The following is a 25353-nucleotide window of genomic DNA, read 5'->3' as shown; positions in this document are numbered from 1 at the left end:
ATGTCTCTCTCTATCATCAGTTCCATATGTCTCTCTATCATCAGTTCCCTATGTCTCTCTATCATCAGTTCCCTATGTCTCTCTCTATCATCAGTTCCCTATGTCTCTCTATCATCAGTTCCCTATATCTCTCTATCATCAGTTCCCTATGTCTCTCTATCATCAGTTCCCTATGTCTCTCTATCATCAGTTCCCTATATCTCTCTATCATCAGTTCCCTATATCTCTCTACCATCAGTTCCCTATGTCTCTCTCTATCATCAGTTCCCTATGTCTCTCTATAATCAGTTCCCTATATCTCTCTATCATCAGTTCCCTATGTCTCTCTCTATCATCAGTTCCCTATGTCTCTCTATCATCAGTTCCCTATGTCTCTCTATCATCAGTTCCCTATATCTCTATACATCAGTTCCCTATGTCTCTCTATCATCAGTTCCCTATATCTCTCTATCATCAGTTCCCTATCTCTCTCTATCATCAGTTCCCTATGTATCTCTCTATCATCAGTTCCCTATGTATCTCTCTATCATCAGTTCCCTATATCTCTATACATCAGTTCCCTATGTCTCTCTATCATCAGTTCCCTATATCTCTATACATCAGTTCCCTATGTCTCTCTATCATCAGTTCCCTATATCTCTCTATCATCAGTTCCCTATGTCTCTCTCTATCATCAGTTCCCTATGTCTCTCTCTATCATCAGTTCCCTATATCTCTCTATCATCAGTTCCCTATGTCTCTCTATCATCAGTTCCCTATGTCTCTCTATCATCAGTTCCCTATGTCTCTCTATCATCAGTTCCCTATCTCTCTATCATCAGTTCCCTATGTCTCTCTATCATCAGTTCCCTATATCTCTATATCATCAGTTCCCTATGTCAATCTCTATCATCAGTTCCCTATATCTCTATACATCAGTTCCCTATGTCTCTCTCTATACATCACTTCCCTATGTCTCTCTATACATCAGTTCCCTATGTCTCTCTATCATCAGTTCCCTATATCTCTCTATCATCAGTTCCCTATATCTCTCTACCATCAGTTCCCTATGTCTCTCTCTATCATCAGTTCCCTATGTCTCTCTATAATCAGTTCCCTATATCTCTCTATCATCAGTTCCCTATGTCTCTCTCTATCATCAGTTCCCTATGTCTCTCTCTATCATCAGTTCCCTATGTCTCTCTATCATCAGTTCCCTATATCTCTATACATCAGTTCCCTATGTCTCTCTATCATCAGTTCCCTATATCTCTCTATCATCAGTTCCCTATCTCTCTCTATCATCAGTTCCCTATGTATCTCTCTATCATCAGTTCCCTATATCTCTCTATCATCAGTTCCCTATGTCTCTCTATCATCAGTTCCCTATATCTCTATACATCAATTCCCTATGTCTCTCTATCATCAGTTCCCTATATCTCTCTATCATCAGTTCCCTATGTCTCTCTCTATCATCAGTTCCCTATGTCTCTCTCTATCATCAGTTCCCTATATCTCTCTATCATCAGTTCCCTATGTCTCTCTATCATCAGTTCCCTATGTCTCTCTATCATCAGTTCCCTATGTCTCTCTATCATCAGTTCCCTATCTCTCTATCATCAGTTCCCTATGTCTCTCTATCATCAGTTCCCTATGTCTCTCTATCATCAGTTCCCTATGTCTCTCTATCATCAGTTCCCTATATCTCTATATCATCAGTTCCCTATGTCAATCTCTATCATCAGTTCCCTATATCTCTATACATCAGTTCCCTATGTCTCTCTCTATACATCACTTCCCTATGTCTCTCTATACATCAGTTCCCTATATCTCTCTATCATCAGTTCCCTATATCTCTATACATCAGTTCCCTATATCTCTCTATACATCAGTTCCCTATGTCTCTATATCATCAGTTCCCTATATCTCTATACATCAGTTCCCTATGTCTCTATATCATCAGTTCCCTATATCTCTATACATCAGTTCCCTGTGTCTCTATCATCAGTTCCCTATATCTCTATACATCAGTTCCCTATGTCTCTCTATACATCAGTTCCCTATGTCTCTCTATCATCAGTTCCCTATGTCTCTATATCATCAGTTCAATATATCTCTATACATCAGTTCCCTATGTCTCTATATCATCAGTTCCCTATACCTCTATATCATCAGTTCCCTATGTCTCTCTCTATCATCAGTTCCCTATATCTCTATACATCAGTTCCCTATATCTCTCTATCATCAGTTCCCTATATCTCTATACATCAGTTCCCTATATCTCTCTATCATCAGTTCCCTATATCTCTATATCATCAGTTCCCTATGTCTCTCTATCATCAGTTCCCTATGTCTCTCTATCATCAGTTCCCTATATCTCTCTATCATCAGTTCCCTATGTCTCTATATACATCAGTTCCCTATGTCTCTCTATCATCAGTTCCCTATGTCTCTCTCTATCATCAGTTCCCTATGTCTCTCTATACATCAGTTCCCTATATCTCTCTATCATCAGTTCCCTATATCTCTCCATCATCAGTTCCCTATGTCTCTATATCATCAGTTCCCTATATCTCTATATCATCAGTTCCCTATATCTCTCTATCATCAGTTCCCTATATCTCTATACATCAGTTCCCTATATCTCTCTATCATCAGTTCCCTATATCTCTATATCATCAGTTCCCTATGTCTCTCTATCATCAGTTCCCTATGTCTCTCTATCATCAGTTCCCTATATCTCTCTATCATCAGGTCCCTATGTCTCTATATACATCAGTTCCCTATGTCTCTCTATCATCAGTTCCCTATGTCTCTCTCTATCATCAGTTCCCTATGTCTCTCTATCATCAGTTCCCTATGTCTCTCTATCATCAGTTCCCTATATCTCTCTATCATCAGTTCCCTATGTCTCTATATACATCAGTTCCCTATGTCTCTCTCTATCATCAGTTCCCTATGTCTCTCTATACATCAGTTCCCTATATCTCTCTATCATCAGTTCCCTATATCTCTCCATCATCAGTTCCCTATGTCTCTATATCATCAGTTCCCTATATCTCTATATCATCAGTTCCCTATGTCTCTCTCTATCATCAGTTCCCTATATCTCTATACATCAGTTCCCTATGTCTCCCTATCATCATTTCCCTATGTCTCTCTATCATCAGTTCCCTATATCTCTATTATCAGTTCCCTATGTCTCTCTATAATCAGTTCCCTATGTATCTCTATCATCAGTTCCCTATGTTTCTCTCTATCATCAGTTCCTATGTCTCTCTATCATCAGTTCCCTATATTTCTCTATCATCAGTTCCCTATGTCTCTCTATCATCAGTTCCCTATATCTCTCTATCATCAGTTCCCTATATCTCTCTATCATCAGTTCCCTATGTCTCTCTCTATCATCAGTTCCCTATGTCTCTCTCTATCATCAGTTCCCTATATCTCTCTATCATCAGTTCCCTATGTCTCTCTATCATCAGTTCCCTATGTCTCTCTATCATCAGTTCCCTATGTCTCTCTATCATCAGTTCCCTATCTCTCTATCATCAGTTCCCTATGTCTCTATATCATCAGTTCCCTATGTCTCTCTATCATCAGTTCCCTATGTCTCTCTATCATCAGTTCCCTATATCTCTATATCATCAGTTCCCTATGTCAATCTCTATCATCAGTTCCCTATATCTCTATACATCAGTTCCCTATGTCTCTCTCTATACATCACGTCCCTATGTCTCTCTATACATCAGTTCCCTATATCTCTCTATCATCAGTTCCCTATATCTCTATACATCAGTTCCCTATATCTCTCTATACATCAGTTCCCTATGTCTCTATATCATCAGTTCCCTATATCTCTATACATCAGTTCCCTATGTCTCTATATCATCAGTTCCCTATATCTCTATACATCAGTTCCCTGTGTCTCTATCATCAGTTCCCTATATCTCTATACATCAGTTCCCTATGTCTCTCTATACATCAGTTCCCTATGTCTCTCTATCATCAGTTCCCTATGTCTCTATATCATTAGTTCAATATATCTCTATACATCAGTTCCCTATGTCTCTATATCATCAGTTCCCTATACCTCTATATCATCAGTTCCCTATGTCTCTCTCTATCATCAGTTCCCTATATCTCTATACATCAGTTCCCTATATCTCTCTATCATCAGTTCCCTATATCTCTATACATCAGTTCCCTATATCTCTCTATCATCAGTTCCCTATATCTCTATATCATCAGTTCCCTATGTCTCTCTATCATCAGTTCCCTATGTCTCTCTATACATCAGTTCCCTATATCTCTCTATCATCAGTTCCCTATATCTCTCCATCATCAGTTCCCTATGTCTCTATATCATCAGTTCCCTATATCTCTATATCATCAGTTCCCTATGTCTCTCTCTATCATCAGTTCCCTATATCTCTATACATCAGTTCCCTATGTCTCCCTATCATCATTTCCCTATGTCTCTCTATCATCAGTTCCCTATATCTCTATTATCAGTTCCCTATGTCTCTCTATAATCAGTTCCCTATGTATCTCTATCATCAGTTCCCTATGTTTCTCTCTATCATCAGTTCCTATGTCTCTCTATCATCAGTTCCCTATATTTCTCTATCATCAGTTCCCTATGTCTCTCTATCATCAGTTCCCTATATCTCTCTATCATCAGTTCCCTATGTCTCTATATACATCAGTTCCCTATGTCTCTCTATCATCAGTTCCCTATGTCTCTCTATCATCAGTTCCCTATATCTCTATATACATCAGTTCCCTATGTCTCTCTCTATACATCAGTTCCCTATGTCTCTCCCTATCATCAGTTCCCTATATCTCTCTATCATCAGTTCCCTATATCTCTATACATCAGTTCCCTATATCTCTTTATACATCAGTTCCCTATATCTCTATATCATCAGTTCCCTATGTCTCTCTATCATCAGTTCCCTATGTCTCTATATACATCAGTTCCCTATATCTCTCTATCATCAGTTCCCTATGTCTCTCTCTCATCAGTTCCCTATGTCTCTCTCTATCATCAGTTCCCTATGTCTCTCTATCATCAGTTCCCTATGTCTCTCTATCATCAGTTCCCTATGTCTCTCTCTATCATCAGTTCCCTATGTCTCTCTATCATCAGTTCCCTATGTCTCTCTATCATCAGTTCCCTATATCTCTCTATCATCAGTTCCCTATATCTTTCTATCATCAGTTCCCTATGTCTCTCTATCATCAGTTCCCTATATCTCTATACATCAGTTCCCTATGTCTCTATATCATCAGTTCCCTATATCTCTATATAATCAGTTCCCTATGTCTCTCTCTATCATCAGTTCCCTATATCTCTATACATCAGTTCCCTATATCTCTCTATCATCAGTTCCCTATCTCTCGATCATCAGTTCCCTATATCTCTATACATCAGTTCCCTATGTCTCTATATCATCAGTTCCCTATATCTCTATATCATCAGTTCCCTATGTCTCTCTATATCATCAGTTCCCTATGTATCTCTATCATCAGTTCCCTATGTCTCTCTCTATCATCAGTTCCCTATGTCTCTCTCTATCATCAGTTCCCTATATTTCTCTATCATCAGTTCCCTATGTCTCTCTATCATCAGTTCCCTATATCTCTCTATCATCAGTTCCCTATGTCTCTATATACATCAGTTCCCTATATCTCTCTATCATCAGTTCCCTATATCTCTCCATCATCAGTTCCCTATGTCTCTATATCATCAGTTCCCTATATCTCTATATCATCAGTTCCCCATGTCTCTCTCTATCATCAGTTCCCTATATCTCTATACATCAGTTCCCTATGTCTCTCTATCATCATTTCCCTATGTCTCTCTATCATCAGTTCCCTATATCTCTCTATCATCAGTTCCCTATGTCTCTCTATCATCAGTTCCCTATGTCTCTCTATCATCAGTTCCCTATATCTCCATATACATCAGTTCCCTATGTCTCTCTCTATACATCAGTTCCCTATGTCTCTCTCTATCATCAGTTCCCTATATCTCTCTATCATCAGTTCCCTATATCTCTATACATCAGTTCCCTATATCTCTCTATCATCAGTTCCCTATATCTCTATATCATCAGTTCTCTATGTCTCTCTATCATCAGTTCCCTATATCTCTATATCATCAGTTCCCTATGTCAATCTCTATCATCAGTTCCCTATATCTCTATACATCAGTTCCCTATGTCTCTCTCTATACATCACTTCCCTATGTCTCTCTATACATCAGTTCCCTATATCTCTCTATCATCAGTTCCCTATATCTCTATACATCAGTTCCCTATATCTCTCTATACATCAGTTCCCTATGTCTCTATATCATCAGTTCCCTATATCTCTCTATACATCAGTTCCCTATGTCTCTATATCATCAGTTCCCTATATCTCTATTATCAGTTCCCTATGTCTCTCTATAAGCAGTTCCCTATGTATCTCTATCATCAGTTCCCTATGTTTCTCTCTATCATCAGTTCCTATGTCTCTCTATCATCAGTTCCCTATATTTCTCTATCATCAGTTCCCTATGTCTCTCTATCATCAGTTCCCTATATCTCTCTATCATCAGTTCCCTATGTCTCTATATACATCAGTTCCCTATGTCTCTCTATCATCAGTTCCCTATGTCTCTCTATCATCAGTTCCCTATATCTCTATATACATCAGTTCCCTATGTCTCTCTCTATACATCAGTTCCCTATGTCTCTCCCTATCATCAGTTCCCTATATCTCTCTATCATCAGTTCCCTATATCTCTATACATCAGTTCCATATATCTCTTTATACATCAGTTCCCTATATCTCTATATCATCAGTTCCCTATGTCTCTCTATCATCAGTTCCCTATGTCTCTATATACATCAGTTCCCTATATCTCTCTATCATCAGTTCCCTATGTCTCTCTCTCATCAGTTCCCTATGTCTCTCTCTATCATCAGTTCCCTATGTCTCTCTATCATCAGTTCCCTATGTCTCTCTATCATCAGTTCCCTATGTCTCTCTCTCATCAGTTCCCTATGTCTCTCTCTATCATCAGTTCCCTATGTCTCTCTATCATCAGTTCCCTATGTCTCTCTATCATCAGTTCCCTATGTCTCTCTCTATCATCAGTTCCTATGTCTCTCTATCATCAGTTCCCTATATTTCTCTATCATCAGTTCCCTATGTCTCTCTATCATCAGTTCCCTATATCTCTCTATCATCAGTTCCCTATGTCTCTATATACATCAGTTCCCTATGTCTCTCTATCATCAGTTCCCTATGTCTCTCTATCATCAGTTCCCTATATCTCTATATACATCAGTTCCCTATGTCTCTCTCTATACATCAGTTCCCTATGTCTCTCCCTATCATCAGTTCCCTATATCTCTCTATCATCAGTTCCCTATATCTCTATACATCAGTTCCATATATCTCTTTATACATCAGTTCCCTATATCTCTATATCATCAGTTCCCTATGTCTCTCTATCATCAGTTCCCTATGTCTCTATATACATCAGTTCCCTATATCTCTCTATCATCAGTTCCCTATGTCTCTCTCTCATCAGTTCCCTATGTCTCTCTCTATCATCAGTTCCCTATGTCTCTCTATCATCAGTTCCCTATGTCTCTCTATCATCAGTTCCCTATGTCTCTCTCTATCATCAGTTCCCTATGTCTCTCTATCATCAGTTCCCTATGTCTCTCTATCATCAGTTCCCTATATTTCTCTATCATCAGTTCCCTATATCTTTCTATCATCAGTTCCCTATGTCTCTCTATCATCAGTTCCCTATATCTCTATACATCAGTTCCCTATGTCTCTATATCATCAGTTCCCTATATCTCTATATAATCAGTTCCCTATGTCTCTCTCTATCATCAGTTCCCTATATCTCTATACATCAGTTCCCTATATCTCTCTATCATCAGTTCCCTATCTCTCGATCATCAGTTCCCTATATCTCTATACATCAGTTCCCTATGTCTCTATATCATCAGTTCCCTATATCTCTATATCATCAGTTCCCTATGTCTCTCTATATCATCAGTTCCCTATGTATCTCTATCATCAGTTCCCTATGTCTCTCTCTATCATCAGTTCCCTATGTCTCTCTCTATCATCAGTTCCCTATATTTCTCTATCATCAGTTCCCTATGTCTCTCTATCATCAGTTCCCTATATATCTCTATCATCAGTTCCCTATGTCTCTATATACATCAGTTCCCTATATCTCTCTATCATCAGTTCCCTATATCTCTCCATCATCAGTTCCCTATGTCTCTATATCATCAGTTCCCTATATCTCTCTATACATCAGTTCCCTATGTCTCTATATCATCAGTTCCCTATATCTCTATTATCAGTTCCCTATGTCTCTCTATAATCAGTTCCCTATGTATCTCTATCATCAGTTCCCTATGTTTCTCTCTATCATCAGTTCCTATGTCTCTCTATCATCAGTTCCCTATATTCCTCTATCATCAGTTCCCTATGTCTCTCTATCATCAGTTCCCTATATCTCTCTATCATCAGTTCCCTATGTCTCTATATACATCAGTTCCCTATGTCTCTCTATCATCAGTTCCCTATGTCTCTCTATCATCAGTTCCCTATATCTCTATATACATCAGTTCCCTATGTCTCTCTCTATACATCAGTTCCCTATGTCTCTCCCTATCATCAGTTCCCTATATCTCTCTATCATCAGTTCCCTATATCTCTATACATCAGTTCCCTATATCTCTTTATACATCAGTTCCCTATATCTCTATATCATCAGTTCCCTATGTCTCTCTATCATCAGTTCCCTATGTCTCTATATACATCAGTTCCCTATATCTCTCTATCATCAGTTCCCTATGTCTCTCTCTCATCAGTTCCCTATGTCTCTCTCTATCATCAGTTCCCTATGTCTCTCTATCATCAGTTCCCTATGTCTCTCTATCATCAGTTCCCTATGTCTCTCTCTATCATCAGTTCCCTATGTCTCTCTATCATCAGTTCCCTATGTCTCTCTATCATCAGTTCCCTATATCTCTCTATCATCAGTTCCCTATATCTTTCTATCATCAGTTCCCTATGTCTCTCTATCATCAGTTCCCTATATCTCTATACATCAGTTCCCTATGTCTCTATATCATCAGTTCCCTATATCTCTATATAATCAGTTCCCTATGTCTCTCTCTATCATCAGTTCCCTATATCTCTATACATCAGTTCCCTATATCTCTCTATCATCAGTTCCCTATCTCTCGATCATCAGTTCCCTATATCTCTATACATCAGTTCCCTATGTCTCTATATCATCAGTTCCCTATATCTCTATATCATCAGTTCCCTATGTCTCTCTATATCATCAGTTCCCTATGTATCTCTATCATCAGTTCCCTATGTCTCTCTCTATCATCAGTTCCCTATGTCTCTCTCTATCATCAGTTCCCTATATTTCTCTATCATCAGTTCCCTATGTCTCTCTATCATCAGTTCCCTATATCTCTCTATCATCAGTTCCCTATGTCTCTATATACATCAGTTCCCTATATCTCTCTATCATCAGTTCCCTATATCTCTCTATCATCAGTTCCCTATATCTCTCCATCATCAGTTCCCTATGTCTCTATATCATCAGTTCCCTATATCTCTATATCATCAGTTCCCCATGTCTCTCTCTATCATCAGTTCCCTATATCTCTATACATCAGTTCCCTATGTCTCTCTATCATCATTTCCCTATGTCTCTCTATCATCAGTTCCCTATATCTCTCTATCATCAGTTCCCTATGTCTCTCTATCATCAGTTCCCTATGTCTCTCTATCATCAGTTCCCTATATCTCCATATACATCAGTTCCCTATGTCTCTCTCTATACATCAGTTCCCTATGTCTCTCTCTATCATCAGTTCCCTATATCTCTCTATCATCAGTTCCCTATATCTCTATACATCAGTTCCCTATATCTCTCTATCATCAGTTCCCTATATCTCTATATCATCAGTTCTCTATGTCTCTCTATCATCAGTTCCCTATATCTCTATATCATCAGTTCCCTATGTCAATCTCTATCATCAGTTCCCTATGTATCTCTATACATCAGTTCCCTATGTCTCTCTCTATACATCAGTTCCCTATGTCTCTCTATACATCAGTTCCCTATATCTCTCTATCATCAGTTCCCTATGTCTCTCTATCATCAGTTCCCTATATCTCTCTATCATCAGTTCCCTATGTCTCTATATACATCAGTTCCCTATATCTCTCTATCATCAGTTCCCTATATCTCTCCATCATCAGTTCCCTATGTCTCTATATCATCAGTTCCCTATATCTCTATATCATCAGTTCCCCATGTCTCTCTCTATCATCAGTTCCCTATATCTCTATACATCAGTTCCCTATGTCTCTCTATCATCATTTCCCTATGTCTCTCTATCATCAGTTCCCTATATCTCTCTATCATCAGTTCCCTATGTCTCTCTATCATCAGTTCCCTATGTCTCTCTATCATCAGTTCCCTATATCTCCATATACATCAGTTCCCTATGTCTCTCTCTATACATCAGTTCCCTATGTCTCTCTCTATCATCAGTTCCCTATATCTCTCTATCATCAGTTCCCTATATCTCTATACATCAGTTCCCTATATCTCTCTATCATCAGTTCCCTATATCTCTATATCATCAGTTCTCTATGTCTCTCTATCATCAGTTCCCTATATCTCTATATCATCAGTTCCCTATGTCAATCTCTATCATCAGTTCCCTATATCTATATACATCAGTTCCCTATGTCTCTCTCTATACATCACTTCCCTATGTCTCTCTATACATCAGTTCCCTATATCTCTCTATCATCAGTTCCCTATATCTCTATACATCAGTTCCCTATATCTCTCTATACATCAGTTCCCTATGTCTCTATATCATCAGTTCCCTATATCTCTATACATCAGTTCCCTATGTCTCTATATCATCAGTTCCCTATATCTCTATACATCAGTTCCCTGTGTCTCTATCATCAGTTCCCTATATCTCTATACATCAGTTCCCTATGTCTCTCTATACATCAGTTCCCTATGTCTCTCTATCATCAGTTCCCTATGTCTCTATATCATCAGTTCAATATATCTCTATACATCAGTTCCCTATGTCTCTATATCATCAGTTCCCTATACCTCTATATCATCAGTTCCCTATGTCTCTCTCTATCATCAGTTCCCTATATCTCTATACATCAGTTCCCTATATCTCTCTATCATCAGTTCCCTATATCTCTATACATCAGTTCCCTATATCTCTCTATCATCAGTTCCCTCTATCTCTATATCATCAGTTCCCTATGTCTCTCTATCATCAGTTCCCTATGTCTCTCTATCATCAGTTCCCTATATCTCTCTATCATCAGTTCCCTATGTCTCTATATACATCAGTTCCCTATGTCTCTCTATCATCAGTTCCCTATGTCTCTCTCTATCATCAGTTCCCTATGTCTCTCTATACATGAGTTCCCTATATCTCTCTATCATCAGTTCCCTATATCTCTCCATCATCAGTTCCCTATGTCTCTATATCATCAGTTCCCTATATCTCTATATCATCAGTTCCCTATGTCTCTCTCTATCATCAGTTCCCTATATCTCTATACATCAGTTCCCTATGTCTCCCTATCATCATTTCCCTATGTCTCTCTATCATCAGTTCCCTCTATCTCTCTATCATCAGTTCCCTATGTCTCTCTATCATCAGTTCCCTATGTCTCTCTATCATCAGTTCCCTATATCTCCATATACATCAGTTCCCTATGTCTCTCTCTATACATCAGTTCCCTATGTCTCTCTCTATCATCAGTTCCCTATATCTCTCTATCATCAGTTCCCTATATCTCTATACATCAGTTCCCTATATCTCTCTATCATCAGTTCCCTATATCTCTATATCATCAGTTCTCTATGTCTCTCTATCATCAGTTCCCTATATCTCTCTATTATCAGTTCCCTATGTCTCTCTATAATCAGTTCCCTATGTATCTCTATCATCAGTTCCCTATGTTTCTCTCTATCATCAGTTCCTATGTCTCTCTATCATCAGTTCCCTATATTTCTCTATCATCAGTTCCCTATGTCTCTCTATCATCAGTTCCCTATATCTCTCTATCATCAGTTCCCTATGTCTCTATATACATCAGTTCCCTATGTCTCTCTATCATCAGTTCCCTATGTCTCTCTATCATCAGTTCCCTATATCTCTATATACATCAGTTCCCTATGTCTCTCTCTATACATCAGTTCCCTATGTCTCTCCCTATCATCAGTTCCCTATATCTCTCTATCATCAGTTCCCTATATCTCTATACATCAGTTCCCTATATCTCTTTATACATCAGTTCCCTATATCTCTATATCATCAGTTCCCTATGTCTCTCTATCATCAGTTCCCTATGTCTCTATATACATCAGTTCCCTATATCTCTCTATCATCAGTTCCCTATGTCTCTCTCTCATCAGTTCCCTATGTCTCTCTCTATCATCAGTTCCCTATGTCTCTCTATCATCAGTTCCCTATGTCTCTCTATCATCAGTTCCCTATGTCTCTCTCTATCATCCGTTCCCTATGTCTCTCTATCATCAGTTCCCTATGTCTCTCTATCATCAGTTCCCTATATCTCTCTATCATCAGTTCCCTATATCTTTCTATCATCAGTTCCCTATGTCTCTCTATCATCAGTTCCCTATATCTCTATACATCAGTTCCCTATGTCTCTATATCATCAGTTCCCTATATCTCTATATAATCAGTTCCCTATGTCTCTCTCTATCATTAGTTCCCTATATCTCTATACATCAGTTCCCTATATCTCTCTATCATCAGTTTCCTATATCTCTATACATCAGTTCCCTATGTCTCTATATCATCAGTTCCCTATATCTCTATATCATCAGTTCCCTATGTCTCTCTATATCATCAGTTCCCTATGTATCTCTATCATCAGTTCCCTATGTCTCTCTCTATCATCAGTTCCCTATGTCTCTCTCTATCATCAGTTCCCTATATTTCTCTATCATCAGTTCCCTATGTCTCTCTATCATCAGTTCCCTATATCTCTCTATCATCAGTTCCCTATGTCTCTATATACATCAGTTCCCTATATCTCTCTATCATCAGTTCCCTATATCTCTCCATCATCAGTTCCCTATGTCTCTATATCATCAGTTCCCTATATCTCTATATCATCAGTTCCCCATGTCTCTCTCTATCATCAGTTCCCTATATCTCTATACATCAGTTCCCTATGTCTCTCTATCATCATTTCCCTATGTCTCTCTATCATCAGTTCCCTATATCTCTCTATCATCAGTTCCCTATGTCTCTCTATCATCAGTTCCCTATGTCTCTCTATCATCAGTTCCCTATATCTCTATATACATCAGTTCCCTATGTCTCTCTCTATACATCAGTTCCCTATGTCTCTCCCTATCATCAGTTCCCTATATCTCTCTATCATCAGTTCCCTATATCTCTATACATCAGTTCCCTATATCTCTTTATACATCAGTTCCCTATATCTCTATATCATCAGTTCCCTATGTCTCTCTATCACCAGTTCCCTATGTCTCTATATACATCAGTTCCCTTTATCTCTCTATCATCAGTTCCCTATGTCTCTCTCTCATCAGTTCCCTATGTCTCTCTCTATCATCAGTTCCCTATGTCTCTCTATCATCAGTTCCCTATGTCTCTCTATCATCAGTTCCCTATGTCTCTCTCTATCATCAGTTCCCTATGTCTCTCTATCATCAGTTCCCTATGTCTCTCTATCATCAGTTCCCTATATCTCTCTATCATCAGTTCCCTATATCTTTCTATCATCAGTTCCCTATGTCTCTCTATCATCAGTTCCCTATATCTCTATACATCAGTTCCCTATGTCTCTATATCATCAGTTCCCTTTATCTCTATATAATCAGTTCCCTATGTCTCTCTCTATCATCAGTTCCCTATATCTCTATACATCAGTTCCCTATATCTCTCTATCATCAGTTCCCTATCTCTCTATCATCAGTTCCCTATATCTCTATACATCAGTTCCCTATGTCTCTATATCATCAGTTCCCTATATCTCTATATCATCAGTTCCCTATGTCTCTCTCTATCATCAGTTCCCTATATCTCTATACATCAGTTCCCTATGTCTCTCTCTATACATCAGTTCCCTATGTCTCTCTATACACCAGTTCCCTATATCTCTCTATCATCAGTTCCCTATATCTCTATACATCAGTTCCCTATATCTCTCTATACATCAGTTCCCTATGTCTCTATATCATCAGTTCCCTATATCTCTATATCATCAGTTCCCTATATCTCTATATAATCAGTTCCCTATGTCTCTCTCTATCATCAGTTCCCTATCTCTATACATCAGTTCCCTATATCTCTCTATCATCAGTTCCCTATATCTCTCTATCATCAGTTCCCTATGTCTCTATATCATCAGTTCCCTATGTCTCTCTATCATCAGTTCCCTATATCTCTATACATCAGTTCCCTATGTCTCTATATCATCAGTTCCCTATATCTCTATATCATCAGTTCCCTATGTCTCTCTCTATCATCAGTTCCCTATATCTCTATACATCAGTTCCCTATGTCTCTCTCTATACATCAGTTCCCTATGTCTCTCTATACATCAGTTCCCTATATCTCTCTTTCATCAGTTCCCTATATCTCTATACATCAGTTCCCTATATCTCTCTATACATCAGTTCCCTATGTCTCTATATCATCAGTTCCCTATATCTCTATACATCAGTTCCATATGTCTCTATATCATCAGTTCCCTATATCTCTATACATCAGTTCCCTATGTCTCTCTCTATCATCAGTTCCCTATATCTCTATACATCAGTTCCCTATGTCTCTATATCATCAGTTCCCTATATCTCTATACATCAGTTCCCTATGTCTCTATATCATCAGTTCCTTATATCTCTATATCATCAGTTCCCTATGTCTCTCTCTATCATCAGTTCCCTATATCTCTATACATCATTTCCCTATATCTCTCTATCATCAGTTCCCTATATCTCTATACATCAGTTCCCTATATCTCTATATCATCAGTTCCCTATGTCTCTCTCTATCATCAGTTCCCTATATCTTTATATCATCAGTTCCCTATATCTCTATATCATCAGTTCCCTATGTCTCTCCATCATCAGTTCCCTATATCTCTCTATCATCAGTTCCCTATGTCTCTATATCATCAATTCCCTATTTCTCTATATCATCAGTTCCCTATATCTCTATATCATCAGTTCCCTATGTCTCTCTATCATCAGTTCCCTATATCTCTCTATTATCAGTTCCCTATGTCTCTCTATAATCAGTTCCCTATGTCTCTCTATCATCAGTTCCCTATGTCTCTCTCTATCATCAGTTCCCTATATTTCTCTATCATCAGTTCCCTATATTTCTCTATCATCAGTTCCCTATGTCTCTCTATCATCAGTTCCCTATATCTCTCTATCATCAGTTCCCTATGTCTCTATATACATCAGTTCCCTATGTCTCTCTATCATCAGTTCCCTATGTCTCTCTCTATCATCAGTTCCCTATGTCTCTCTATAAATCAGTTCCCTATATCTCTCTATCATCAGTTCCCTATATCTCTCCATCATCAGTTCCCTATGTCTCTATATCATCAGTTCCCTATATCTCTATATCATCAGTTCCCTATATCTCTATACATCAGTTCCCTATGTCTCTCTATCATCATTTCCCTATGTCTCGCTATCATCAGTTCCCTATATCTCTCTATCATCAGTTCCCTATGTCTCTCTATCATCAGTTCCCTATGTCTCTCTATCATCAGTTCCCTATATCTCTCTATCATCAGTTCACTATGTCTCTATATACATCAGTTCCCTATGTCTCTCTATCATCAGTTCCCTATGTCTCTCTCTATCATCAGTTCCCTATGTCTCTCTATACATCAGTTCCCTATATCTCTCTATCATCAGTTCCCTATATCTCTCCATCATCAGTTCCCTATGTCTCTATATCATCAGTTCCCTATATCTCTATATCATCAGTTCCTTATGTCTCTCTCTATCATCAGTTCCCTATATCTCTATACATCAGTTCCCTATGTCTCTCTATCATCATTTCCCTATGTCTCTCTATCATCAGTTCCCTATATCTCTCTATCATCAGTTCCCTATGTCTCTCTATCATCAGTTCCCTATGTCTCTCTATCATCAGTTCCCTATATCTCTATATACATCAGTTCCCTATGTCTCTCTCTATACATCAGTTCCCTATGTCTCTCTCTATACATCAGTTCCCTATGTCTCTCTATACATCAGTTCCCTATATCTCTCTATCATCAGTTCCCTATATCTCTATACATCAGTTCCCTATATCTCTCTATACATCAGTTCCCTATGTCTCTATATCATCAGTTCCCTATATCTCTATACATCAGTTCCCTATGTCTCTATATCATCAGTTCCCTATATCTCTATACATCAGTTCCCTATGTCTCTCTCTATCATCAGTTCCCTATAGCTCTATACATCAGTTCCCTATGTCTCTCTATACATCAGTTCCCTATGTCTCTATATCATCAGTTCCTTATATCTCTATATCATCAGTTCCCTATGTCTCTCTCTATCATCAGTTCCCTATATCTCTATACATCATTTCCCTATATCTCTCTATCATCAGTTCCCTATATCTCTATACATCAGTTCCCTATGTCTCTCTATCATCAGTTCCCTATATCTCTATATCATCAGTTCCCTATGTCTCTCTCTATCATCAGTTCCCTATATCTTTATATCATCAGTTCCCTATATCTCTATATCATCAGTTCCCTATGTCTCTCTATCATCGGTTCCCTATATCTCTCTATCATCAGTTCCCTATGTCTCTATATCATCAGTTCCCTATTTCTCTATATCATCAGTTCCCTATATCTCTATATCATCAGTTCCCTATGTGTCTCTATCATCAGTTCCCTATATCTCTCTATTATCAGTTCCCTATGTCTCTCTATAATCATTTCCCTATGTCTCTCTATCATCAGTTCCCTATGTCTCTCTCTAGCATCAGTTCCTATGTCTCTCTATCATCAGTTCCCTATATTTCTCTATCATCAGTTCCCTATGTCTCTCTATCATCAGTTCCCTATATCTCTCTATCATCAGTTCCCTATGTCTCTATATACATCAGTTCCCTATGTCTCTCTATACATCAGTACCCTATGTCTCTCTATCATCAGTTCCCTATGTCTCTCTATCATCAGTTCCCTATGTCTCTCTCTATCATCAGTTCCCTATGTCTCTCTCTATCATCAGTTCCCTATATCTCTCTATCATCAGTTCCCTATATCTCTCCATCATCAGTTCCCTATGTCTCTATATCATCAGTTCCCTATATCTCTATATCGTCAGTTCCCTATGTCTCTCTCTATCATCAGTTCCCTATATCTCTATACATCAGTTCCCTATATCTCTCTATCATCAGTTCCCTATGTCTCTCTATCATCAGTTCCCTATATCTCTCTATCATCAGTTCCCTATGTCTCTGTATCATCAGTTCCCTATGTCTCTCTATCATCAGTTCCCTATGTCTCTATATACATCAGTTCCCTATGTCTCTATATCATCAGTTCCCTATATATCTCTATCATCAGTTCCCTATGTCTCTCTATCATCAGTTCCCTATGTCTCTCTATCATCAGTTCCCTATGTTTCTCTCTATCATCAGTTCCCTATGTCTCTCTCTATCATCAGTTCCCTATGTCTCTCTCTATCATCAGTTCCCTATGTCTCTCTCTATCATCAGTTCCCTATGTCTCTCTCTATCATCAGTTCCCTATGTCTCTCTATCATCAGTTCCCTATGTCTCTCTCTATCATCAGTTCCCTATGTCTCTCTATCATCAGTTCCCTATGTCTCTCTCTATCATCAGTTCCCTATTTCTCTCTCTATCATCAGTTCCCTATTTCTCTCTCTATCATCAGTTCCCTATGTCTCTCTCTATCATCAGTTCCCTATGTCTCTCTCTATCATCAGTTCCCTATGTCTCTCTATCATCAGTTCCCTATATCTCTCTATCATCAGTTCCTTATGTCTCTCTATCATCAGTTCCCTATGTCTCTCTCTATCATCAGTTCCCTATGTCTCTCTATCATCAGTTCCCTATGTCTCTGTATCATCAGTTCCCTATGTCTCTCTATCATCAGTTTCCTATGTCTCTCTATCATCAGTTTCCTATGTCTCTCTATCATCAGTTCCCTATGTCTCTCTATCATCAGTTCCCTATGTCTCTCTCTATCATCAGTTCCCTATGTCTCTCTATCATCAGTTCCCTATGTCTCTCTATCATCAGTTCCCTATGTCTCTCTATCATCAGTTCCCTATGTCTCTCTATACATCAGTTCCCTATGTCTCTCTATCATCAGTTCCCTATGTCTCTCTATCATCAGTTCCCTATATCTCTATATCATCAGTTCCCTATATCTCTATATCATCAGTTCCCTATGTCTCTCTATCATCAGTTCCCTATGTCTCTCTATCATCAGGTCCCTATGTCTCTCTATCATCAGTTCCCTATGTCTCTCTATCATCAGGTCCCTATGTCTCTCTATCATCAGTTCCCTATATCTCTATATCATCAGTTCCCTATGTCTCTCTATCATCAGTTCCCTATGTCTCTCTATCATCAGGTCCCTATGTCTCTCTATCATCAGTTCCCTATATCTCTATATCATCAGTTCCCTATGTCTCTCTATCATCAGTTCCCTATGTCTCTCTATCATCAGTTCCCTATGTCTATCTCTATCATCAGTTCCCTATGTCTCTCTATAATCAGGTCCCTATGTCTCTATACATCAGTTCCCTATGTCTCTCTATCATCAGTTCCCTATGTCTCTATACATCAGTTCCCTATGTCTCTCTATCATCAGTTCCCTATGTCTCTCTATCATCAGTTCCCTATGTCTCTCTATCATCAGTTCCCTATGTCTCTCTATCATCAGTTCCCTATGTCTCTCTACATCAGTTCCCTATATCTCTCTATCATCAGTTCCCTATGTCTCTATACATCAGTTCCCTATGTCTCTCTATTTATCAGTTCCCTATGTCTCTCTATCATTAGGTCCCTATGTCTCTCTATCATCAGTTCCCTATGTCTCTCTATCATCAGTTCCCTATATCTCTATACATCAGTTCCCTATATCTCTCTATCATCAGTTCCCTATGTCTCTCTATCATCAGGTCCCTATGTCTCTCTATCATCAGTTCCCTATGTCTCTCTATCATCAGTTCCCTATGTCTCTCTATCATCAGTTCCCTATATCTCTCTATCATCAGTTCCCTATGTCTCTCTATCATCAGTTCCCTATGTCTCTCTATCATCAGTTCCCTATATCTCTCTATCATCAGTTCCCTATGTCTCTCTATCATCAGTTCCCTATATCATCAGTTCCCTATGTCTCTCTAGCATCAGTTCCCTATGTCTCTCTATCATCAGTTCCCTATATCTCTCTATCATCAGTTCCCTATGTCTCTCTATCATCAGTTCCCTATGTCTCTATACATCAGTTCCCTATGTCTCTCTATCATCAGTTCCCTATGTCTCTCTATCATCAGGTCCCTATGTCTCTCTATCATCAGTTCCCTATGTCTCTCTATCATCAGTTCCCTATATCTCTATACATCAGTTCCCTATATCTCTCTATCATCAGTTCCCTATATCTCTATATCATCAGATCCCTATATCTCCCTATCATCAGTTCCCTATGTCTCTCTATCATCAGGTCCCTATGTCTCTCTATCATCAGTTCCCTATGTCTCTCTATCATCAGTTCCCTATATCTCTCTATCATCAGTTCCCTATGTCTCTGTATCATCAGTTCCCTATGTCTCTCTATCATTAGTTCCCTATGTCTCTCTCTATCATCAGTTCCCTATGTCTCTCTATACATCAGTTCCCTATATCTCTCTATACATCAGTTCCCTATGTCTCTATATACATCAGTTCCCTATATCTCTCTATCATCAGTTCCCTATGTCTCTCTATCATCAGTTCCCTATGTCTCTCTCTATCATCAGTTCCCTATGTCTCTCTATCATCAGTTCCCTATGTCTCTCTATCATCAGTTCCCTATGTCTCTCTCTATCATCAGTTCCCTATGTCTCTCTATCATCAGTTCCCTATGTCTCTCTATCATCAGTTCCCTATATCTCTCTATCATCAGTTCCCTATATCTTTCTATCATCAGTTCCCTATGTCTCTCTATCATCAGTTCCCTATATCTCTATACATCAGTTCCCTATGTCTCTATATCATCAGTTCCCTATATCTCTATATAATCAGTTCCCTATGTCTCTCTCTATCATCAGTTCCCTATATCTCTATACATCAGTTCCCTATATCTCTCTATCATCAGTTCCCTATATCTCTCTATCATCAGTTCCCTATATCTCTATACATCAGTTCCCTATGTCTCTATATCATCAGTTCCCTATATCTCTATATCATCAGTTCCCTATGTCTCTCTCTATCATCAGTTCCCTATATCTCTATACATCAGTTCCCTATGTCTCTCTCTATACATCAGTTCCCTATGTCTCTCTATACATCAGTTCCCTATATCTCTCTATCATCAGTTCCCTATGTCTCTATATCATCAGTTCCCTATATCTCTATACATCAGTTCCCTATGTCTCTATATCATCAGTTCCTTATATCTCTATATCATCAGTTCCCTATGTCTCTCTCTATCATCAGTTCCCTATATCTCTATACATCATTTCCCTACATCTCTCTATCATCAGTTCCCTATATCTCTATACATCAGTTCCCTATGTCTCTCTATCATCAGTTCCCTATATCTCTATATCATCAGTTCCCTATGTCTCTCTCTATCATCAGTTCCCTATATCTTTATATCATCAGTTCCCTATATCTCTATATCATCAGTTCCCTATGTCTCTCTATCATCAGTTCCCTATATCTCTCTATCATCAGTTCCCTATTTCTCTATATCATCAGTTCCCTATATCTCTATATCATCAGTTCCCTATGTCTCTCTATCATCAGTTCCCTATATCTCTCTATTATCAGTTCCCTATGTCTCTCTATAATCAGTTCCCTATATCTCTCTATCATCAATTCCCTATGTCTCTATATACATCAGTTCCCTATGTCTCTCTATCATCAGTTCCCTATGTCTCTCTCTATCATCAGTTCCCTATGTCTCTCTATACATCAGTTCCCTATATCTCTCTATCATCAGTTCCCTATATCTCTCCATCATCAGTTCCCTATGTCTCTATATCATCAGTTCCCTATATCTCTATATCATCAGTTCCCTATGTCTCTCTCTATCATCAGTTCCCTATATCTCTATACATCAGTTCCCTATGTCTCTCTATCATCATTTCCCTATGTCTCTCTATGATCAGTTCCCTATATCTCTCTATCATCAGTTCCCTATGTCTCTCTATCATCAGTTCCCTATGTCTCTCTATCATCAGTTCCCTATATCTCTCTATCATCAGTTCCCTATATCTCTATACATCAGTTCCCTATGTCTCTCTCTATCATCAGTTCCCTATGTCTCTCTATACATCAGTTCCCTATATCTCTCTATCATCAGTTCCCTATATCTCTCCATCATCATTTCCCTATGTCTCTATATCATCAGTTCCCTATATCTCTATATCATCAGTTCCCTATGTCTCTCTCTATCATCAGTTCCCTATATCTCTATACATCAGTTCCCTATGTCTCTCTATCATCATTTCCTTTTTCCTCTCTATCATCAGTTCCCTATATCTCTCTATCATCAGTTCCCTATGTCTCTCTATCATCAGTTCCCTATGTCTCTCTATCATCAGTTCCCTATATCTCTCTATCATCAGTTCCCTATATCTTTCTATCATCAGTTCCCTATATCTTTCTATCATCAGTTCCCTATGTCTCTCTATCATCAGTTCCCTATATCTCTATATCATCAGTTCCCTATATCTCTATATAATCAGTTCTCTATGTCTCTCTCTATCATCAGTTCCCTATATCTCTATACATCAGTTCCCTATATCTCTCTATCATCAGTTCCCTATATCTCTCTATCATCAGTTCCCTATATCTCTATACATCAGTTCCCTATGTCTCTATATCATCAGTTCCCTATATCTCTATATCATCAGTTCCCTATGTCTCTCTCTATCATCAGTTCCCTATATCTCTATACATCAGTTCCCTATGTCTCTCTCTATACATCAGTTCCCTATGTCTCTCTATACATCAGTTCCCTATATCTCTCTATCATCAGTTCCCTATGTCTCTATATCATCAGTTCCCTATATCTCTATACATCAGTTCCCTATGTCTCTATATCATCAGTTCCTTATATCTCTATATCATCAGTTCCCTATGTCTCTCTCTATCATCAGTTCCCTATATCTCTATACATCATTTCCCTACATCTCTCTATCATCAGTTCCCTATATCTCTATACATCAGTTCCCTATGTCTCTCTATCATCAGTTCCCTATATCTCTATATCATCAGTTCCCTATGTCTCTCTCTATCATCAGTTCCCTATATCTTTATATCATCAGTTCCCTATATCTCTATATCATCAGTTCCCTATGTCTCTCTATCATCAGTTCCCTATATCTCTCTATCATCAGTTCCCTATGTCTCTATATCATCAGTTCCCTATTTCTCTATATCATCAGTTCCCTATATCTCTATATCATCAGTTCCCTATATCTCTCTATCATCAATTCCCTATGTCTCTATATACATCAGTTCCCTATGTCTCTCTATCATCAGTTCCCTATGTCTCTCTCTATCATCAGTTCCCTATGTCTCTCTATACATCAGTTCCCTATATCTCTCTATCATCAGTTCCCTATATCTCTCCATCATCAGTTCCCTATGTCTCTATATCATCAGTTCCCTATATCTCTATATCATCAGTTCCCTATGTCTCTCTCTATCATCAGTTCCCTATATCTCTATACATCAGTTCCCTATATCTCTATACATCAGTTCCCTATGTCTCTCTATCATCATTTCCCTATGTCTCTCTATCATCAGTTCCCTATATCTCTCTATCATCAGTTCCCTATGTCTCTCTATCATCAGTTCCCTATGTCTCTCTATCATCAGTTCCCTATATCTCTCTATCATCAGTTCCCTATATCTCTATACATCAGTTCCCTATGTCTCTCTCTATCATCAGTTCCCTATGTCTCTCTATACATCAGTTCCCTATATCTCTCTATCATCAGTTCCCTATATCTCTCCATCATCATTTCCCTATGTCTCTATATCATCAGTTCCCTATATCTCTATATCATCAGTTCCCTATGTCTCTCTCTATCATCAGTTCCCTATATCTCTATACATCAGTTCCCTATGTCTCTCTATCATCATTTCCTTTTTCCTCTCTATCATCAGTTCCCTATATCTCTCTATCATCAGTTCCCTATGTCTCTCTATCATCAGTTCCCTATATCTCTCTATCATCAGTTCCCTATGTCTCTCTATCATCAGTTCCCTATGTCTCTATATACATCAGTTCCCTATGTCTCTCTCTATACATCAGTTCCCTATGTCTCTCTCTATCATCAGTTCCCTATGTCTCTCTATCATCAGTTCCCTATGTCTCTCTATCATCAGTTCCCTATATCTCTATATACATCAGTTCCCTATGTCTCTCTCTATACATCAGTTCCCTATGTCTCTTTCTATACATCAGTTCCCTATGTCTCTCTCTATCATCAGTTCCCTATATCTCTCTATCATCAGTTCCCTATATCTCTATACATCAGTTCCCTATATCTCTCTATACATCAGTTCCCTATGTCTCTATATCATCAGTTCCCTATATCTCTATACATCAGTTCCCTATGTCTCTATATCATAAGTTCCCTATAGCTCTATACATCAGTTCCCTATGTCTCTCTATACATCAGTTCCCTATGTCTCTCTCTATCATCAGTTCCCTATATCTCTATATAATCAGTTCCCTATATCTCTCTATCATCAGTTCCCTATATCTCTATACATCAGTTCCCTATGTCTCTATATCATCAGTTCCCTATATCTCTATATAATCAGTTCCCTATGTCTCTCTCTATCATCAGTTCCCTATATCTCTATACATCAGTTCCCTATATCTCTCTATCACCAGTTCCCTATATCTCTCTATCATCAGTTCCCTATATCTCTATACATCAGTTCCCTATATCTCTCTATCATCAGTTCCCTATATCTCTCTATCATCAGTTCCCTATATCTCTATACATCAGTTCCCTATGTCTCTATATCATCAGTTCCCTATATCTCTATATCATCAGTTCCCTATGTCTCTCTCTATCATCAGTTCCCTATATCTCTATACATCAGTTCCCTATGTCTCTCTCTATACATCAGTTCCCTATGTCTCTCTATACATCAGTTCCCTATATCTCTCTATCATCAGTTCCCTATGTCTCTATATCATCAGTTCCCTATATCTCTATACATCAGTTCCCTATGTCTCTATATCATCAGTTCCTTATATCTCTATATCATCAGTTCCCTATGTCTCTCTCTATCATCAGTTCCCTATATCTCTATACATCATTTCCCTACATCTCTCTATCATCAGTTCCCTATATCTCTATACATCAGTTCCCTATGTCTCTCTATCATCAGTTCCCTATATCTCTATATCATCAGTTCCCTATGTCTCTCTCTATCATCAGTTCCCTATATCTTTATATCATCAGTTCCCTATATCTCTATATCATCAGTTCCCTATGTCTCTCTATCATCAGTTCCCTATATCTCTCTATCATCAGTTCCCTATGTCTCTATATCATCAGTTCCCTATTTCTCTATATCATCAGTTCCCTATGTCTCTATATACATCAGTTCCCTATGTCTCTCTATCATCAGTTCCCTATGTCTCTCTCTATCATCAGTTCCCTATGTCTCTCTATACATCAGTTCCCTATGTCTCTCTATCATCATTTCCCTATGTCTCTCTATCATCAGTTCCCTATATCTCTCTATCATCAGTTCCCTATGTCTCTCTATCATCAGTTCCCTATGTCTCTCTATCATCAGTTCCCTATATCTCTCTATCATCAGTTCCCTATATCTCTATACATCAGTTCCCTATGTCTCTCTCTATCATCAGTTCCCTATGTCTCTCTATACATCAGTTCCCTATATCTCTCTATCATCAGTTCCCTATATCTCTCCATCTTCAGTTCCCTATGTCTCTATATCATCAGTTCCCTATATCTCTATATCATCAGTTCCCTATGTCTCTCTCTATCAT

Source organism: Salvelinus alpinus, chromosome 15, assembly GCF_045679555.1.
Source record: "Salvelinus alpinus chromosome 15, SLU_Salpinus.1, whole genome shotgun sequence".
Classification (NCBI taxonomy): domain Eukaryota; kingdom Metazoa; phylum Chordata; class Actinopteri; order Salmoniformes; family Salmonidae; genus Salvelinus; species Salvelinus alpinus.
This window is presented reverse-complemented; position numbering follows the sequence as displayed.